Below are 19,350 nucleotides of genomic sequence, written 5' to 3'. Positions count from 1 at the left end.
GCCCACAGGACCTACAGAACCCACAGCCTCTTCTGGGATGGGGGTGGGAAGTTCAGTGTGCTGTGTGGGCGGGGTAGCATTTGCTGGGTACCTGTGTGCCTAATTCTGGGCATCGGGGAACCAGACAGATACAACATTACCTCGTCTCAAAGTCCTTGCTGCCCAGAGGGGCAACACAGGCCCATGAAGAACAGATGGCATGGGTCCTTGGGTAAGGGAGGACTAAGGAGAGGAAAGATGGACATTTTTATCTCTCCTGTTGTTGGAGGAGGAGGTACTTAGCAGGGCTCTGAGGGTTTGGCAGCAAAGGGTCTCAGAAGGTTGCAGGGATTGCTTGTGCAAGGCCTGGTTGGGAGGGGCGATCCTGGAGTTAGAGGAAGATGGCAGGCGGTGAGGTGGAAGGCAGCTTGGGAAGGACTTTGGCCTGTGGCTATAGAACCTGGGCTCCTCCTCTCTTCCTTCCTCCAGGCAGGTCCCTCTCCTCCCTGCAAAGTCTCCCACCAAGTTCTCACTGCTTGGACGGTGGAATTGACACAGCTCTCCAGCCCTGAAACTTTCTGCAGTTTGCAAGGCCTTTTCACAGTTTCACAAGCCTCATCAGGGAAAGACATACCCAAGGTAGAGATAAAAAGCAATTTGCCAAAGCCATGTGGCACAGGTGGCAGACGGGTCCAGACACCCAGACTCATTTTCTCCTCCCTGGCCACCTTCCTGTGAAAGTTGCCAGTATCCCACCTATCCAAACCTTTTCAGATATTCACAGCTACATTTCATCCTCTTGGAGGTTTTGATTTATTCTGGGTTCTTGGCTGTGTTAAGGTTGCAGGAATCATGGTCTCTTGGTCATTGTTCTTTTGTTTTATTATTGTTATTGTAGGAAAAAAGAAGTGACATTTACCAAATGCCTGATGCTTATATAGTTTATTCATTCAGTTCTCACAGCGATCTATAATAGAAGGAGACATTATCACACCCATACTGCAGGTGGGGAAACCAAGGCTCTGAGAGGGGGATCAACCTGTAAGTATGTGATGGTGCTCAGGTTTGAGCTCAGGGCTCCCTGCATTTATAGTCAGGTTCTCTTGGTTTATCACAGAACCTCCACCTCTGCAGGTGGGTGGGGAAGTGCTGTGGGGGTGCAGTCTCTGGGACGGCCAGGTTAGCTGACCCAGTGGGACATAGTTGCTCAGGGCTTGATGTCCCAGTGGTCAGGTGGAGGCAGGATGACTGGTTGGAGTTTCTGGTTCATTAATCTGTAAAGCTTGATGTTTAACAGATCAGAGTCAGGGAGCAGAATCACTTGTTTTCATCCCAGGAGGTCCCCCAGGGATCCCTTACCTCAGGCCTCTGCTTTTCTAAATGAGGACTCAGGCTGAGAAAGAAGTGAGGACTTCCCTCAGGTCACTTGGTCAGGTCAAGGTTGAGCTGGCCACTGACACGTCTTGTGGATGTTTGTTTGAAGTGAGTGTCCAGAAACTGTGCCCTATGCCTTTAGGCCACTTGGGCATATTACTTCTTATTCTGAAACTTCTATGCCAAATGCCACAATCACACGGGGAAGCTTTTAGGTGTAGGGACAAGTCAATTGGAGCCATGGATGGTCAAACCTGGGTGGGGCCTCAGGGCATCTGTCCCTCCTGGCTTCTGTCCTTCAGCTTTATGCCTGCTTGCTGAGACAGCTCAAGAGTCCCCAAGCGTATCCCCCAGAACTATGAAAAGGACACCCCGCCCACTGAACTGAATGGTAAGTCCGTCCTGGGGAAGAGACTGCCATGGTTTGTGGCTTGGAACCCAGAAGGGGTAGGATGCCAGAACTTGGGGGTCCCTTCCATGGTTTCAGCCTCTGCTCCCAGGATGCTTGACACCCTGGGATTCCCCTGAGAAACCATGGGGACTGGTGGAGGGAGTAAAGGATAGGCAAGGCCCAGTGCTGCCTTCAGGGGAGTAACTCCACCCTTCATAAAACAGGCTTCTGCATAGATTTCTGAGTCTAAAATGACATTGGGGTCATTTATACAGGTAAATACTGTGGGGCTTAAATTGTGTTGAATGTCGAGTGAATCAATGACTGAATTAATGAAAATATATAAGATTGAGAAAGTAGATGGATTAATTAACAAAAGAACACTTGGATGTTTGGATGAAAGAAAAAATATGTAGATGGGCAATGGCAGAATGCAGATTGTTAACTGAATGGGAGGATGATCAGATGTTGGATATATAGTAGGATGTGTGGGTTACGAATGGACAGATTGACAGACAAGTGGATTGAAAGAAGAGTTGATGGGTAAACAGATGAAAATATTGATAGATAGGAGGGTGTAAGTAGGGAGGGAAGAATCAATGTAAAGAAGAAATAGAAAATGAGGGAAAGAATGAAAATGGATGGATGAATGGATGGGTGGATGGGTGGATGAATGCATTAAATAATAATTATAAAGTTATTAGATAATGTAGATAGTAATATATTAGTAAATAACAAATAGAGAATTAATAAACAGATAACTGAGTGAAGGGTGGAGAAATGAGTAAGTGGGCAAGTAATGGTTCACCATGGGTGACAGGGCACATGGGACACCCAGTCTAAAAGAGCAGAGCTTCCTCAGCTGCAGCCACAGAGCACTCACCTCCCACCTCTGGCAGGGCCCTACTGTCAGGCTATTTTTGTTCCTTCTGCAGAGGGAGGCTATTTTTTGGACAGTGCTTGTTAGAGAAGAAAACACAAAGCATTCTTCCTCCCCCAGGTGCTTCTTAACTGCACAAATACATGCATTGTCAGGCCTCTGGGAATAAAACCAAGCAGAAATATAGGAACTGCAAGAAATGAAATACAGAAAGACAGGAAAGGAGTGGGGCAAGCCTACCTGCTTTCTCCAGGGAGATGGGATCTTCAGCCGGAGGTTTCCTAGGCTGAGCCTGGAGTTGCTGACCTCCATGCATTCCTGCCAGAACAAACTCATGTTTTAGGCCCTGGGGACACAGGCACCACCACTGCTGAAGTGGAACTTTAAACCTAGTGGGAGAGAGAAATACACAAATCACTAAGCAAAAACAACATGTCATCAGAGCAAAAGGATAGAGGGCCTTGTTTATCTACTTCAGCATAGAACATTCCAGGCTCATCTTGGATTTTCCTTTTTCTAAACCTGGAACCAGCCATTTATCTAAGACATCCTAATGGCTCTCAGTGGAGCATTTAAAACATGGTAACACCATTCATGGGGGCTGAGAATCCAACAGTGTTGCTCTGGCTGAGGATCTCCTGTGAGGTGGCAGTCATAAAGGCAACCAATGTTGTGGGACTAATGGGTCTGCCTCCTAGGGGGCTCACAAATACACCTGCTGGTGAGTTCATGCTGTCTGTTGGCAGGAGACCTTGGTTCGACCTCTGGAAGGCTGCTTAGGCATCCTTAAGGCATGGCAGCCTGCTTCCTCTTAGAGGTAACACATGACCCTTTTCTGCTACATTTTGTCCTTCAAGAGCAAGTCACAAAGTGAAGCCCACACCTTAGGGAAAGATAGACAAGGACAAAGTCCTGGAGTTGGGTGCATTTCTTGTACTGAGAATAACAGCAGTCAGAAGCCCATGTAAAAAACAGGGTCAAAGGAGGTGAGAATGGAGAAATGCAGGGGTGGGGTTTGTAGACACAAGTATAGACGCCAGAAGTTTTATGGAGAGCTGGACTATGCCTGTGTCGCTCCCAATAAACTTCCATGGTCCTAGTGATATGCCTATTGTAGAGAGGATGACACTGATGTCCGGAGAACTTTAGGAAGGGCACATACTTTCCCATGTATCTCAACTTCATATCTGCACTCTGGTGAGTCATCCGGAAATCCTGATGTACTATGGAGGGAAAGCTGTCTTGAACAAGTGAAAAAATTGGAAAAACTGCCTTTAAAGTGAAAAAGGCAGAGAAATAGTGGGAACAGTTGTACAGAGACATAAAATATAAAAGAACAAGAGAGGAAGAGGGTGAGAGGCATCCAGAGGCACAATGACAGAGAAAGATGACCAAGCAGAGAGGAGAGGATTAAGGAGACAAGGGGGAGATGGGGTGGGGTGTAAGTGGTGTGTGGGTGTGTGTGGGTGCCGAGCGCATATGCTTGGTGCTGGGGTCACAGTCACTGAGACCATCCATCTTTCTCTTCCTGTCTTCCATCAGCAGGAGGGACAGGGAGGGTTGGAAGTTGAAAAGAGACAGGGGGATTCCAGTAATTAAAGATTCCAGATGCAATCACAGACATCAGCCAGGAAGTCCGGGGGGGGGGTGGCTAGGGAGAGAGAGGGAAAGCCCACAGAAAGTTTAGCTAATTACTTAATAGTGCCCACACAGCCCTTCACACCACCTTGGCTATGGGGGTGGGAATCAGGACATCAGGAAGGACAGCTGGTGCCTATGGACAAGGATACCTGTCTTGGTCAGCTCATGTAGCAGGCCAGGTATCTCTCAGGAGTAAGGTTCTGGCTAGGGACCCCAGAGTGACAGTAACTTCATACATGGTAGCCCCCCTTGTACTCAGGACATCTGGATGTTGAGGGGCCTTCCCAGATATCTACTTGCATAACACATCCATTATCTCTTGGCTCAAAGATTGCCTGCCCCAGGCTCAGCTGCCATGGGCATCTTATTCCATCTTCATCCCTTGACCCTCATCCCCCACCATACCAGGCAGTCAGTGCTGTCTAAAATTGCAGATGAAGAAAGTAGGGATGAGGGAGGGTGAGTAACCTGCCTGTGGGTCACACAACTGGACAGTGGCAGCAAGTCTTCAGTCAGCCTTAAACTACCTAGAAAACTACTCCAAGTGTCCTATCTGAGCTCTTTCAAATCCCATGATTGAGACATCAATACCATTCCCAAATATTAGACTGTACAAGGAGCAGATTTACCGAAAAACTGTAAGAATATGTTTATCCTCTACTAAGACTCACCAATTTTTCTCATTTTTACCACATTTTCTTTAAGTTTCTTAGATATGACATTTAAAATACATGTGACAAAGAGAAAGAAACGTGGACTTCATCAAAAGTGTACCATTTTTTTGGGGGGGGCGGGCACCAAAGGACTCTATTCAGATAGTAAAAAGACAACACACAGAAAAAGAGAAAAAATTTCTAATCATGTATCTGGTAAGTGTCTGTTATCCAGAATATGTAAAGTACCCTTTCAATTCAATAAACATAAACTACTAAAATGTGGGCAAAGAATTTTAATAGACATTTCTCTAAAGGAGAGATACAAATGATCAATAAGCACATGAAAAGATGCTCACTAATCATTAGGGAAATGCAAATTATAACTACAGAAAGATACCACTTCACTAGATGACACGCCTTCCTTTAGAATTGCTATACTAAAAAATGAAAAATAAGGCTGGGGAGATAGCTCAGTTGGTAGAGTGCTTGCCTCATAAGCACAAGGCCCTGGATTCAATCCCCAGCACTGCAAAAAATAAATAAATAAATAAATAAAAAGAAAAAGAAAAATAATAATTATTGCCAAAAATTGTAGAGAAATTAAAGTGCTCACACTTTGCTATTAGGAATTTAAAATGGTGTAGTAACTGACCCAGCTCTCATGACCCAGCAGTCCCACGTTTGCGTATATGTCCAAAAGAACTGATAAAGATGTGTCCATGCAAAAATGTGTATATGAATATTTTCAAACGTATTTGTAATTATCAAAAAAGTTGAAAAAAATCCAAATATCCATCAGCTGATAAATGGATAGACAAATACAGCATATGCACACAATGGAGTATTATTCAGCTCTAAAAAGAAATGACGTACTGATTCATGCTATAAAATGAATGAAACTCAAAAACAGGCTAAATATAAGAAACTGGTCACAAGGGATCACATATTACGATTCTTTTTTTTATTTTCCAGTATAATAAAGAAGAATGAAATTATAATATTTGCAGGTAAACAGGTGAAGCTGGGGAATATCATGCTAAGTGAAATAAGCCAAATGCAAGAAACCAGAGGTAGAATATTTTCACTGATAAGCAGATGCTTATCCATAATGGGGGTTAGGGAATAATGAAGGAACTATGGATTATGCATATGGGAGTGAGAGGAGGAGAGGGGGAGTAGGGATGGGAAGGACAGTGGAATGAGATGGGTATTATTACCCTGTACAAATGTATGATTACTGCTACAGTTGTGACTCTGCACCATGTACAGTTGGAGTGCATTCTACTGTCATGTATAACTAATTAGAACACATTTTTTAAAATGTTCAAGATAGAGAAATTAGATAGGGGCTTGCCTCACACTTTGACATTAGTGGGTAATGGGGAATGACTACCAAAGGGTATGGGGGTTCATCTTGTTGTGAATGAAAATGTTCTAAATTGATGGTGAAGATTGTACATCATGAGTCCGGAAAAATTCTCTGAATTGTGCACATTGTGACTTTTGTTAGATGAATTGTATGCTAACTTTAAAATTTTAAAAAAGAAGAACCCAATCCAAAAGTATTTATGTATCTATTTTTCTGGGTGGAAGAACTACATAAATGTTTATAGTTTCTTCATAATAGAAAGCATTATCTGTTATTTCCAATCAATATTTATAATTTAATTTTTATTATAGACAGACACAATAACATTATTTGATTTATTTATTTTTTTATATGGTGCTGAGGATCGAACCACATGCCTTACATATGCTTTGCAAGTGGTTTACTACTGAGCCACAGTTAGAGCCCCAGCATTTATAATTTGTAAAGTAAGAAAAAATTTTGAAACTCTAATATAAAAATGGACAGTTTTAATATTCAATTTATAAAAGAAAGGATATAAAATAGCTACATATTCTCCAGTATGCAACATAAATGTATAATACTAGGAATGGAAAAATAGGATAAAATTAAAATAAGTATCAAAAGTGATAAAATTGGAAGAATTTTTAAAAATTTAAACTTTTGTGGATGGTAACGTTTATCTGTAGGAGTATGGGAAATGATCACACTTGCCTCATAAATTGTATTGTGGTTTTATTTGATATTGAAAATCCTTATGACAACATTATCAAAGAGGGTGCATTCTTCATTCTTCAAATCTTCCCAAGAATGTTTCCCCCTATTTCTTACTGGAATTTTTGCTTCTCCTAATCTTTCCCGGTTTTCAAAATGAGTTTTCTTTTTCTAACTGGGTTACGTTTATCCAAATTGTTCATTTAACATAGATTTAGGTTTTTAACTTTGAATAATATTTCATAATAAAGTGAACTTTTCATACTTATTCAGTTTTTAAAATTTTCTTTCATCAATTCTTTTGAATCTTTAATTGGTTACATTTCTGATTTATAAATATCACAATTATTTATGACTCAGTTGTGGATAGTAAACCTTCTCTTTTCTAATTTGTTTCACATAGGGATCATTATATTTAAATTTAAATGACTATGTACATGAATAAATGTATTCAACTTAGATATAAATATCATTGTTTTCTTATGCCTACTTGTTACCATGTAGAGAAATATAAGACTCTCAGATTTTTATTTTTCTCATATATATATAGTAATAATATACTATATATGGGATACAAAATAACATTTATGTATGTACATTGCATGTCTGGGTGTAGGAGTGTATATGTATATAAATATGGTGGCAATCTTTGTTGGGTGGCACACACCCACCAAAACCACGGTGGGCAAGGTCCATTGCTGTGACATAACCCTGCAGGGAGACACCACAAGGACCGCCTTCACAGAAGCGGCCAGCATCAGGGAGTCTTCCCCACGAGGAAAAGTGAGATAAGAGGCTGTGGTCTCTGGCCCACCAATTCAGCTCTGCTTTGAGGAGGTCATCCAGCCAGCAGCACTGCCAAGTTGTGCCAGAGCGCCACTCTTGGCTCCACCCGGCTGCCGTCGCTCTCCCCAGCGCATGCGCGAAAAGCAGACGGGCATTCAGTTCAGGGTGCGAAGGACGCGTGAGGTGCCCTGCTCCAGGAAGCATCCAGTATGCCCTCTTCACCACCACATGCCGCCCAGAGGCCACCTGGTCTGGCCTCCTGGACTGCCTCCTCCCGCACCTGAGGCGGATGCCCTAAGTACGCGTCCTTAGATTCTGGCGGCTTTCCTGGCTACAGAACCATGCCTGGTTGACCAAGCCCCCCCCACACACACCCCTCCTCGTACTGAATCCCCAGACTGGATTTCAATGCCCCTGCCCAGCAGAAGACACAAGGCAACAAAACACGTGAGGGTTAGGCAGCCAAGGCACCAGCAGAGCAACTGGGTAAGCTCAGAAAGCAGTCAGGTTTGGGTTTCAAACAGGCAGCTCTTGGATTAAACTATGAATGCTGGGGGCGCTGAGGGGCGGGGGCACTCAGGGGACATTGGATCTGGTAGGAAGGCTAGGAGAAAGGAAAAGAGAAGGAGGGCAGGACGAGGAGGCAGGACGAAGACCACCAGGCAGAGGAGGAGTTCTTGGGGTGGGGCAGGCCTTCCTGGACTTGGAGTGTCTTTTGTTGCCTTTTGGAAAAGAAAGTACAAAATAAAGGACATAGAAATTAGAAGGGTGAAAAAGGAAGCGGAGAGTGAGTGTGTGTGTGGGGTAGGAAGGTGTGACCATAAAGGGCCAGGGCATGAAGGAGAACCAGGGTTGTTGGCGAGGCCTACTTTCCCAGCCTGAGAACTGCCATTTGGGTTTGTGTCAGAACCCCTGACTACAGGCTGAATATGACACGCGCCACAGTGGCCCACAGCGGGAGCTGTCTTGGTGCCCGGGGTGTACACTGAGGGACAAGTCTGTGACATCCTTTATCCAGTGCTCATTGTTACTTCCCACAGGTAGCAGCGCTTCTGGAAGACTAGGTGATGGATTGAAGGACAACTGCAGGCAGGGACTTGAGATCCTGGAGACAAGAGGTACCTGAAGTCAGTCAAGAGGCAGGGGAAAAAGAGGGGGTGGAGCAGACGACCCCAGCATTTTGGGGAGGTGGAGAATCCTGCCATGGGAAGGCCACCTGGAGATCAACTGCCAGGTAAGTACTGCATTGCCACCCAGTGCTAAGCAAAGCCAGGGGCATTAGTGGATGGATGACATGCTAACTTGGTTGATGACCTTGCTAAAGGAGGAATATATTTTCTGTGCTGGGAGGAAATATATTTGTTAGCGAATTTCAAAGAGGGATTTGTGACTGGAACCTAGGTGGTTGTTCCAAGAAATGGGATTGGGTCCAGGCAGAAAAGTCCAGAAGGTGATCATCAGGTGCAGAGGATATTGCATCTCCTGGACTGTGTTTGGGAAATGCCTATGTACCATGCAAGTGCCTGTAATGGGATGTTAATAAGGGGAGAGATGGCCAGGAAAGAGCCCTGGTCACCCCACCCAACTGACTTTTCCTTTGATTTCTCTCCTTCCGATGAGAGATCCAAGGTATTAAACATGAGGTCTGGCTGAACTGAGAGACTGTGTGTGTGTGTGTGTGTGTGTGTGTGTGTGTGTGTGTGTTTATTTGTGTACCTCTACCTGTGTGGGCCCATCCATGCTTGCATGAGATTCCTGGGTGTGGCCCATGTTTGATTTCATAGGGTGTTTATGACAGCATCTGAGCCAGCCACCTGTAGGGGCCCCATGCTTGAATTGCACATCAGGTATCCAAGAAAAAATGTTGGTCTTGGAATAAAGCAGGGGAAAGTACTTAGGTGGTGTGTAATTGACACATGCATGCAGTCAATTCTAGCTTGGCAGTGGTTGCTGAATTGTAGTGGATCTCCTTTCTGGAATCCTTTTCCGGCATAGTCTCCTTAGAGCACGGCTGATTTCTGCTTGTTTTTAAGTTAGAGACTTGGTGGGTGAAAACTGGAGCAGTAGATTGTGCTTATCTTCCTGGCTAGGTGTGTGTTGCATTTGTTGTTGATATGCATGCAAATGCACTTGTGCAACTCTTCTGACATGCTGGTCGGCAGTGAAGAGAATGCAGGCGTTTTGGTATTTCTCCCAGGTTCTTCTGTTTCTTGTGTGTGTGTGTATGAGTGTGTGTGTATATATATATATATATATATATATATATATATATATATATATATATTAATGCATTACATATGTAACAGTGTGTAAGCTGTGAGTGTGCATGTAGTTGTCTTCACGTGTTTGCGTCTATGTATATAAATAAGGTGACACTGTTTGTCGGGTGGCTCACAACCTCAGTGTCCCCGGGGGACAGTTTCCATGGTGGAAGTTGGGATATCACCTGGCAAGGAGGCGTGTCAAGAACCGCCTTCACTGAAGCCGCATGCATCAATGAGCCTTCCTGGCGAGGCGAAGCCAGAGAAGAAGCTGTGGACTCCGTCCCACCAATTCAAGCCTGCATGGTGGAGCGCTGCCAGCCAGCAGCATGGGGAAGTTGTCCATGAGCGCTATTCTTGGCTCCACCTGCCTGCCATCTCTCTCCAGAGCACATGCACGAAAAGCAGATGGGCGTTCTGTTCAGCGTGCGCGGGACCCTTGAGGCACCATGCTCCGTGAAGCGTCCAGTGCACTCTATTCCCCACCTAATGACACTCAGAGGCCACCTGGCCTGGCCTCCTGGAGCACCTCCTCCCACACCTGAGGCAGTGATCCGGAATACCCGTCCCTAGCCTCTGCCGGCTTTCCTGACTCTAGCACCATGTCTGGTCGCCCTAGTCCCCGCTCCTCATGCTGCATCCCTGTGCTGGCTTTGGACGCTCTTGCCAGGCAGAAGACCCAAGTCAAGAAAACACATGAGAGGTAGGCAGCCAAGGCACCAGCAGGGCAACTGGGTATGCTCAGAAAGCAGTCAGGTTTCGGTTTCAAGGAGGAAGATCTTAGATTACAGCTATGAATGCTTGGGGCGGGGAGGCGCGGGGACACTCAGTGGGTACAGGTTCGGGTAGGACGGGTAGGAGAAATGGACGGAGGAGAAGGGCACAGAGGCCAGGACCAGGAGCAACAGGCAGAGGAGGAGTTCTCGGGTTGGGGCAGGCCTTCCTGGAACTTGGAGTGTCTTTTGTTGCCTTTTGGAAAAGAGAGTACAAAATAAAGGAGACAGAAATTAGAATGGTGAAAAAGGAAGTGGAGAGTGAGTGAGTGTGTCTGTGGGGTGGGAAGGTGTAATCAGAAAGGGCCAGGGTATGAAAGAACATCAGGGTTGTTGGCAATGCAGCCCTTCCCAGACTGAGCACTGCATTTGGGCCTGTGTCACAGCCCCTGCCTACGGGCTGAATATGGCACGTGGCACATTCACCCCAGGTGGAGCTCTGTTGGTGCCCGGGGTGTACACCGAGGGACAAGTCTGTGCCATGCTTTATCCACTCCACATTGTTAGTTCCCACAGGTAGCAGCGCTTCTGGAAGACTAGGTGATGGATTGAAGGACAGCTGCAGGCAGGGACTTGAGATCCTGGAGACAATAGGTACCTGAAGTCAGTCTAGAGGCATGGGGCAAGGAAGTGATGGATTAGGCAACCCCAGCATTTTGGGTAGGTGGAGAATCCTGCCATGGGAAGGCCACCTGGAGATTAACTGCCAGGTACGTACTGCATTGCCACCAAATGCTCAGCTATGGCAGGGGCTCTAGTGGATGGATGACATGCTATCTTGGTTGATGACCTTGCTAAAGGAGGAAAATATTTTCTGTGCTGGGAGGAAATATATTTGTTAGAGAATTTAAAGAGGGATTTGTGGCTGGAACCAATGTGGTTGTTCCATGAAATGGGATAGGGCCCGGGCAGAAAATTATAGAAGGTGATCAGGTACAGAGGATGTTGCATCTCCTGGACTGTGTTTGGGAAATTCCTGTGTACCATGCAAGTGCCTGTAATGGAATGTTAATAAGGAGAGAGATGGCCAGGAGAGAGCCCTGGTCACCCCACCCAACTGATTTTCCCTTTCATTTCTCTCCTTCCCATGAGAGATCCAAGGTAATAAACATGAGGTCTGGCTGAGCTGATAGACTCTGGGTGTTGTGTTTGTGTGTGTGTGTGTGTGTGTTTATTTGTGTACCTGTACCTGTGTGTGCCCATCCATGCTTGCATGAGATTCCTGGGTGTGGCCCATGTTTGATTTCATAGGGTGTTTATGACAGCATCTGAGCCAGCCACCTGTAGGGGCCCCATGCTTGAATTGCACATCAGGTATCCAAGAAAAAATGTTGGTCTTGGAATAAAGCAGGGGAAAGTACTTAGGTGGTGTGTAATTGACACATGCATGCATTCAATTCTAGCTTGGCAGTGGTTGCTGAATTGTAGTGGATCTCCTTTCTGGAATCCTCTTCCGGCATAGTCTCCATAGAGCACGGCTGATTTCTGCTTGTTTTTAAGTTAGAGACTTTGAGGGTGAAAACTGGAGCAGTAGATTGTGCTTATCTTCCTGGCTAGGTGTGTGTTGCATTTGTTGTTGATATGCATGCAAATGCACTTGTGCAACTCTTCTGACATGCTGGTTGGAAGTCAAGAGAATGCAGGCGTTTTGGTATTTCTCCCAGGTTCTTCTGTTTCTTGTGTGTGTGTGTGTGTGTGTATGAGTATGTATATATATACATATATTTATATATTAATGCATTACATATGTAACAGTGTGTAAGCCGTGAGTGTGCATGTAGTTGTGCGCATGCGTTTGCGTCTATGTATATATATAAAGTGACACTGTTTGTCGGGTGGCTCACAACCTCAGTGTCCCCGGGGGACAGTGTCCATGGTGGAAGTTGGGATATCACCAGGCAAGGAGGCGTGTCAAGGACCGCCTTCACTGAAGCCGCATGCATCAATGAGCCTTCCCGGCGAGGGGAAACCAGAGAAGAAGCTGTGGACTCCGTCCCACCAATTCAAGCCTGCATGGTGGAGCGCTGCCAGCCAGCAGCATGGGGAAGTCGTCCATGAGCGCTACTCTTGGCTCCCTCGGATGCCATTGCTGTCTAGAGCGGATTCACGAAAAGCAGACCGGCATTGTGTTCAGCATGTGCGGGACACTTGAGGCGCCGTGCTCTGTGAAGCGTCCAGTGCACTCTCTTCCCCACCGCATGACGCTCACAGGCCACCTGAGGCGGCCATCTGGAGTATGCGTCCTTAGCCTCTGGCGATATTCCTGGCTCCAGCACCGTGCCTGGTCACTCAAGCCCCCCGCTCCTCGTGCTGCATTCCTGTACTGGCTTTGGAAGCCCCTGCCTGGCAGAAGACCCAAGTCAAGAAAACACATGAAAGGTAGGCAGCCAAGGCAACAGCAGGGCAACTGGGTATGCTCAGAAAGCAGTCAGGGTTGGATTTCAAGGAGGCAGCTCTTGGATTACAGCTATGAATGCTTGGGGTGGGGAGGTGCGGGGACACTCTCAGGGCTCTGGTTTCGATAGGATTTGGAGGAGAAATGAGCAGAGGAGTGGGTCAGCAGTAGCCAGGACCAGGAGCAACAGGCAGAGGAGGAGTTCTCAGTGTGGTACAGGCCATCCTGGAACTTGGAGTGTCTTTTTTTGCCTTTTGGAAAAGAGAGTACAAAATAAAGGAGACAGAAATTAGAAGGGCGAAGAAGGAAGTGGAGAGTGAGTGAGTGTGTGTGTGGGGTGGGAAGGTGTGACCATAAAGGGCCAGGGCATGAAGGAGAACCAGGGTTGTTGGCGAGGCGGACCTTCCCAGCCTGAGAACTGCCCATTGGGTCTGTTTACCAGCCTGTGACCAGAGGCTGAATATGGCACATGGCACAGTCACCCCCAGGTGGAGCTCTTTTGGTGCCAGGGGTGTACACCGAGGGGCAAGTCTGTGCCATCCTTTATCCACTCCTCATTGTTTGTTCTGGCATCGAAGGTAAAATGTACACTTTGGGATGATTGTGGGATTTTTTTAAAATACTGCTGTATGTTTTTCTTCTTTCCAAAAAGTTCATCTAACATTTATTGACTACTTCTTAGGGACACTTGTTAGGTATCATGGCATAATTCTGAGGACTATCCTGTGAACATAAGTATTCTTGTGCAATTCCCATTTAACTAATGTGGAAAATTGCTAAGTCTGACCATCACATAATTGGTTAAGACAAATCCAAGCTGACACACTATGACTGCAAAGCTTGCATTCTTAATCAGTATACCATCTGGTTTCTCCATTGATGTTTCCTATGAGCTTCATTCATTCACTAAGTGCTTCATTAGAACACATAGTAAGCAGTGAGGATACCATGTAAGTTGCAGCCTCACTTTCTTTCCTCAGAGATATTATATTATAAAGGAGAGGGCACAAAAGCAAACATGATACTGTGCACATAGGAAAATAAATTTAAAAAAGCCTCCCCCAACTCCCCTGTTTCATAATGGAAAACAAATTTCCATTGATCTGTCCATTTATGGATTCCTTATTGTTTGAAAGCGAGGTCTGAGAGATGGTGGGCATAAAGCAGTATTGTAGTGAAGCCTCAGATTTTAGACATCTGTATGCTTGAAAGCACCAATGATAAGAAGTGACAACTTGAGAAATGAGTGAACCTCTGCCTCTGTTCTATCAAGGAACATCCACTTTTTCCCGTTATATATTTCGAGTTACAATATAAGATCATATTTACATATGGGGAAAAAAGGTTCCACTTACATTCACAAAAGAGAAAAGTTTAAAAGACTTTGCTAGAGACAGGTCATGTAGATAGTGCTAGTGTTTTCTTTTCAGTTATTGGACCTAATAACTTCAGCACACACAGGAAAGAATAAAAATAAATTACCTATGTTTTGTGAGAGCCACGGATCACATTTTCTCAGAACTGCTCTCTCTCTCTCTCTCTCTCTCTCTCTCTCTCTCTCTCTCTCTCTCTCTCTATTACCTCTCTCTCTCTCTGTCAGTCCCCACCCACACACACACACACACACAAGGAAATGCAGCACAGATAGCATCACCACCAAAAAATCATCCAAAACTGGCCATTCCTTCAGGGAAATGTACATTTAAAGTGCCAGAGAAGCTTTCCCAGGTTTGCCATTTCAGGAGGTAACAAGGATACTTGTTACCAGGCCCATGGCTCGGCAAAGAATCAACTGCCCCAAGAATCCGTCCACCAATAGGTGCCTTCGGAAGGCCCAAGTGCCATTGCTGCCTAAAGATGATTTCACCAGGTTCTGAGCACTGGGCGTTCCAGGGCTGGTGCTTGTGGAGGGGCTCTGAGCTGACGGAAGGAAGGGACTCCATCTTGTGGCATCTCATGAGCATAGTTCTCTTCCATCAAATCGTGGTCCTCCCGACAGTTGTCTGTTCCCAACTTCTTATGGTGAAGTCACAAAACAGCCCCCAGATTCGGGGCCTCACACACTCATGGGCTTATATTTATGTTGTTGCTTGTTAGGAAGCCATTTCTGGATATATTTTCCAGTGGAAAGTTGGGCAGTGAGCACAGTGAATATTGGGCAGGCGAGCCCTCAAAAGTTGGTGACCAAAATATGAGGGAAAAAAAGAAAGCTGTTCAGGGGAACCAAGCAGTCAGATCCACCTTCTTTGGCTCCTACAGTCTCTCTTTTGCCTCCTCAACAAGGGCTGGCGAAGTTTTCTCTCACTATCACCAGGCCACGTGGGAGCTCTCCCCTATGAGGTCCTGCAGCTCTTCCTAACTTCATCTCATCTCGGTCCTCCATATACCATTTCCCTCTTGGTGCACTAGATTCCCCAAAGACCCTCTTGATTCACCTCTGGAGCTTGGCTCAAGCTGTTCATTCACTCAGCAGTGCCTCTCCCACATTTCCACCACTGAACACCTCCTTATCGTCCCAGGTGGTCAGCTATCCCTACTCTGGGAAAACAGTCCCTTCAGCTGATTTCCCTCAACCTCATTACCTCCGGTTGGAAGAGACTTGGAGAATTGTCTAACCCAAGTCCTCTCATATGCTTGAGTACTGATGGCACAACTTCCCTACTCAGTAACCCATCCCCCATGGTTCCATTGACTCAGGGACTTGCTTACCACCACCTGAGACAACTTCCTTCATTTATGACCAGCTCAGATTGAAAGCCATCTCCTAAGGAAGGCTGGCTCAACCTCCCAGTAGGTTGTGCCAGTGGTCCTGACTTGGCCCCTTGTCAGTCTTCATTTACTCCCATCTTTATCAGTAGCCAGAATGTTCCATTTAAGAATAGAGGGTGTTACTCTGCTCGAACATCCCTTGCCTTCCCCTCTCACTCAGAGTGCTACCTGCAGGCTGCAGGCAGGTCCTGGAAATGCCTTAGTCTCTCACTCTGTGGTCCAGCTGTGCTCTCATTTACAGTGACTGATGAATATGTATTTTTCGTTTTAGGACCTGTGAAGAAGGCAAGGGAAGAAAGAGGTGGCTGGTGCTGCAGTGTTTGCCATTGATCCAGAGGTTTTCCAGTGGACCTCAGGTTCCTGCAGGCTGCCTGGGCCCAAGTCAGGGCGTGACCACACAGAAGATGAGGAAGGGGAGCTCTGCCGGTTCTCTGTTGCTCACTTCTGGTCAGCACACCCACATTCAGCTCATCAAAGTTTAGGAGGTGTGATTTTGTATTCAGTCATCAGAAAAAGAATGACATGAATTACAACACCCAACTTTTCAGATCTGAGAATGTTTGACATGCCAGGTGTCATGAGGAATCTGACTTGTTCTCAGACATAACCCAGAAAAGTAAAAGCAAAGTACTTTTGCACAAGGGTGTGCTACCAAATCAGGTCTGCAGAGCAATCACACCTGGGTTGGCAGTCCACATCCCTAATGCAGCTCTGACCCTTGACCTGGTGAAACAAATTGAGGGGTACAATTTATGACTTTGGTTATAATTGAGGTATGATTGAGACTCTTCATGTCTGTCTAAAGTTTCCTTAAAAATAGAATTTAATCCTTCTGCTAACCATTAACATATAGTGTTAGGATCATTGGATTAGAAGAGCACTTGACTTTGGTTTGGTACGGACACAATAGTTAATGTGGACTGATGTGTTACCTCCATTATGGACATAACAAAGTCACTAGACTGTGTTGGCTTTGAGCCCTTCTCCAGTAAGTATTATTCACTTTGGAAAGTCAATATAGCCTTCCTTAATTTCTTTTGATTGGGACAAAGAAGGACATTGGGAGGTTTAATCCTAACATTTGGTGCTACATAATCTTACGGAACCAGGCTTTTAGCACCGGCTTACTTGGTGGCATGTAGTCCCAGACCAGGGTTATTGCACGAGTCCCAGGATGTTTAAAGGTCTTTCATATCCAGCTTTTTATGCTGTTGTAGCATGACCGCTTCAACTCTTGCCATCTGACTGATATATAATGCTAACTTGTGCTCTAGCCTCTATCCCCCTTATGCAAAATGTTTGGGAGTAGAAGTGTTTGAGATTTCCAAATATTTGCATGTATACAATGAGAGAGGTTCCTTATGGGTAGTCACTTCACAACATGAAGCATTTATATTTCTGATACACGTTGCTTGATATTTGGATGGGGTGCATTCTTTTTCCTCCTTTGTTGTTGTGTTTTCTGCAGTTGCGAGTATTGAACTGAGGACCTTGCACATGCTAGGCAAGCACTGTGCCACTGAGTTACATCCCCAGCCTCTGATGAAATCTTATGCAGTGTTTGTATACACCTTCTGTTTTCTGGTACTGGGGATGGAACCCAGGGGCACATAACCTCTGCATCACATCCCCAGCTCCTTTAAATTTTTATATTATATTTTGTGACATGGTTTTGTTCAGTTGCTTAGGGCCTCACGCAATTGGTTAGTCTTTAACTTCCAATTCTCCTGCCTTGGCTTTCTGTTCGGCTGTGATTACAGGCATGTGCCACCACACCGTGGACACCTTCTTTTGACTGTGATCCATCACATGAGGGCGCACGTCGAATTTTCCCCTTATGTGATATTCGCAGATTTATGAGTATTTCAGGTTCTTTTGTTAGCAATGGTGAAACTGCATAACATACTCCGGTGAGGAACTTCTATTGAAAACTTAAAGTAATATACTCTTGATTCACCTTCTCTTGTCTATAGACATCTCAATGCAAACCTTTAGCTTCACACTCAGTATGCTACATAATTTTCAACTATTTCTCTTATAATAATACATGAATAAATGCCCTTAAAGACCTTTGATACTAGTATACTTGGGTGTTAGATTTGATTGTACTAAAGCATACATGAGTTTACAGATGAAATACAGAGTTTCACATCAAAGCCATCAGCGCTGTCAAAAGTTTCAGTTTCTTCGAGACCGAATTGCAAAAGCTCCCCAACAATGGACTTATCTCCCTACCAAGAATTTCTGGCATCGAAGGTAATATATACACTTTGGGATGATTGTGGGATTCTTTCAAATAACTCTTGTATGTATCTTTACTTACCCAAAAATTCATCTAATATTTATTGAGTACTTCTTAGGGACACTTGTTCGGTATCATGGCATTATCCCGAAGACTATCCTGTGAACATAAGTATTCTTGTGCTACTCCCATTTTACTAATGTGGAAAATTGCTAAGTCTGACCATCAGATAATTGGTTAAGACAAATCCAAGCCGACACACTATGACTGCATTCTTAATCAGTATACCATCTGGTTTCTCCATTGATGTTTCATGTGAGCTTCGTTCATTCACTAAGTGCCTCATTAGACCACATAATAAGCAGTGAGGATACCATGTAAGATGCAGCCTCTCTTTCTTTCCTCAGAGATATTATATTACAACGGAGAGGGCAAATAAGCAACATGATACTGGGCAAATAGGAAAATAAATTTTAAAAAAGCCTCCCCCCACTCCCGTGGTTCAAAGGGAAAAGAAATTTCCATTGATCTGTTCATTTATGGATTCCATCTTCCTTTGAAAGCAAGGACTGAGAGGTGGTGGGCATAAAGCAGTATTGTAGTGACGCCTCAGATTTTAGACATCTGCATGGTTGAAAGCATCAATGATAAGAAGCGAAAACATGAGGAAGGAGTGAACCTCTGCCTCTGTTCTATCAAGGAACATCCACTTTCTCCTGTTTTACATTTTCAGGTACAATATAAGATCATATTTACAGATGGGGGAAAAAAGTTTCCACTTTCATTCCCAAAATAAAAGAAAAAGTTTTAAAAGGCATTGCTAGAGAAAGGTCATGTAGATTGGGCTAGGGCTTTTTTTTCAGTTACTGGTCCTAATCCCTTCAGAACACACAAGAAAAAATAAAAATACATTACCTATGTTTCATAATAGCCAAGAAACACATTCTCTCACAATCTCTCTCTCTCTCTCTCTCTCTCTCTCTCTCTCTCTGTCTCTCTCTCTCTCTCTCTCTCTCTCTCTGTCTCTCTCTGTCTCTCTCTCTCTCTCTCTCTCTGTGTCTCTCTCTGTCTCTCTCTCTCTCTTAATCCCACACACACACACACATGCACATGCATGCAGAGATACCATCACCACCACAAA

General features: G+C 44.9%; 1 long non-coding RNA gene across 2 annotated transcripts in view; it reads left to right on the top strand.

Moving 5' to 3' along the window:
* LOC124973634 (uncharacterized) overlaps positions 1 to 18,246 on the top strand; it is a 172,952-nt gene extending 154,706 nt beyond the window's left edge. Inside the window, exons 1-3 of one of the 2 annotated variants that reach the window (XR_007106689.1) lie at positions 12,681 to 13,182; positions 16,239 to 16,452; positions 18,099 to 18,246. This is a non-coding gene — a long non-coding RNA (uncharacterized LOC124973634). Of the gene's footprint in view, positions 1 to 12,680; positions 13,183 to 16,238; positions 16,453 to 18,098 lie in introns of those variants that run through there. The other variant, XR_007106690.1, reaches the window with a different exon arrangement.
* Positions 18,247 to 19,350: the final 1,104 nt, after the last annotated feature.

Source organism: Sciurus carolinensis, unplaced genomic scaffold (genome assembly GCF_902686445.1).
Source record: "Sciurus carolinensis unplaced genomic scaffold, mSciCar1.2, whole genome shotgun sequence".
Lineage (NCBI taxonomy): Eukaryota > Metazoa > Chordata > Mammalia > Rodentia > Sciuridae > Sciurus > Sciurus carolinensis.
Note: the sequence above shows the minus strand (reverse complement) of the source record. Positions and strands in the feature narration are given on the sequence as shown.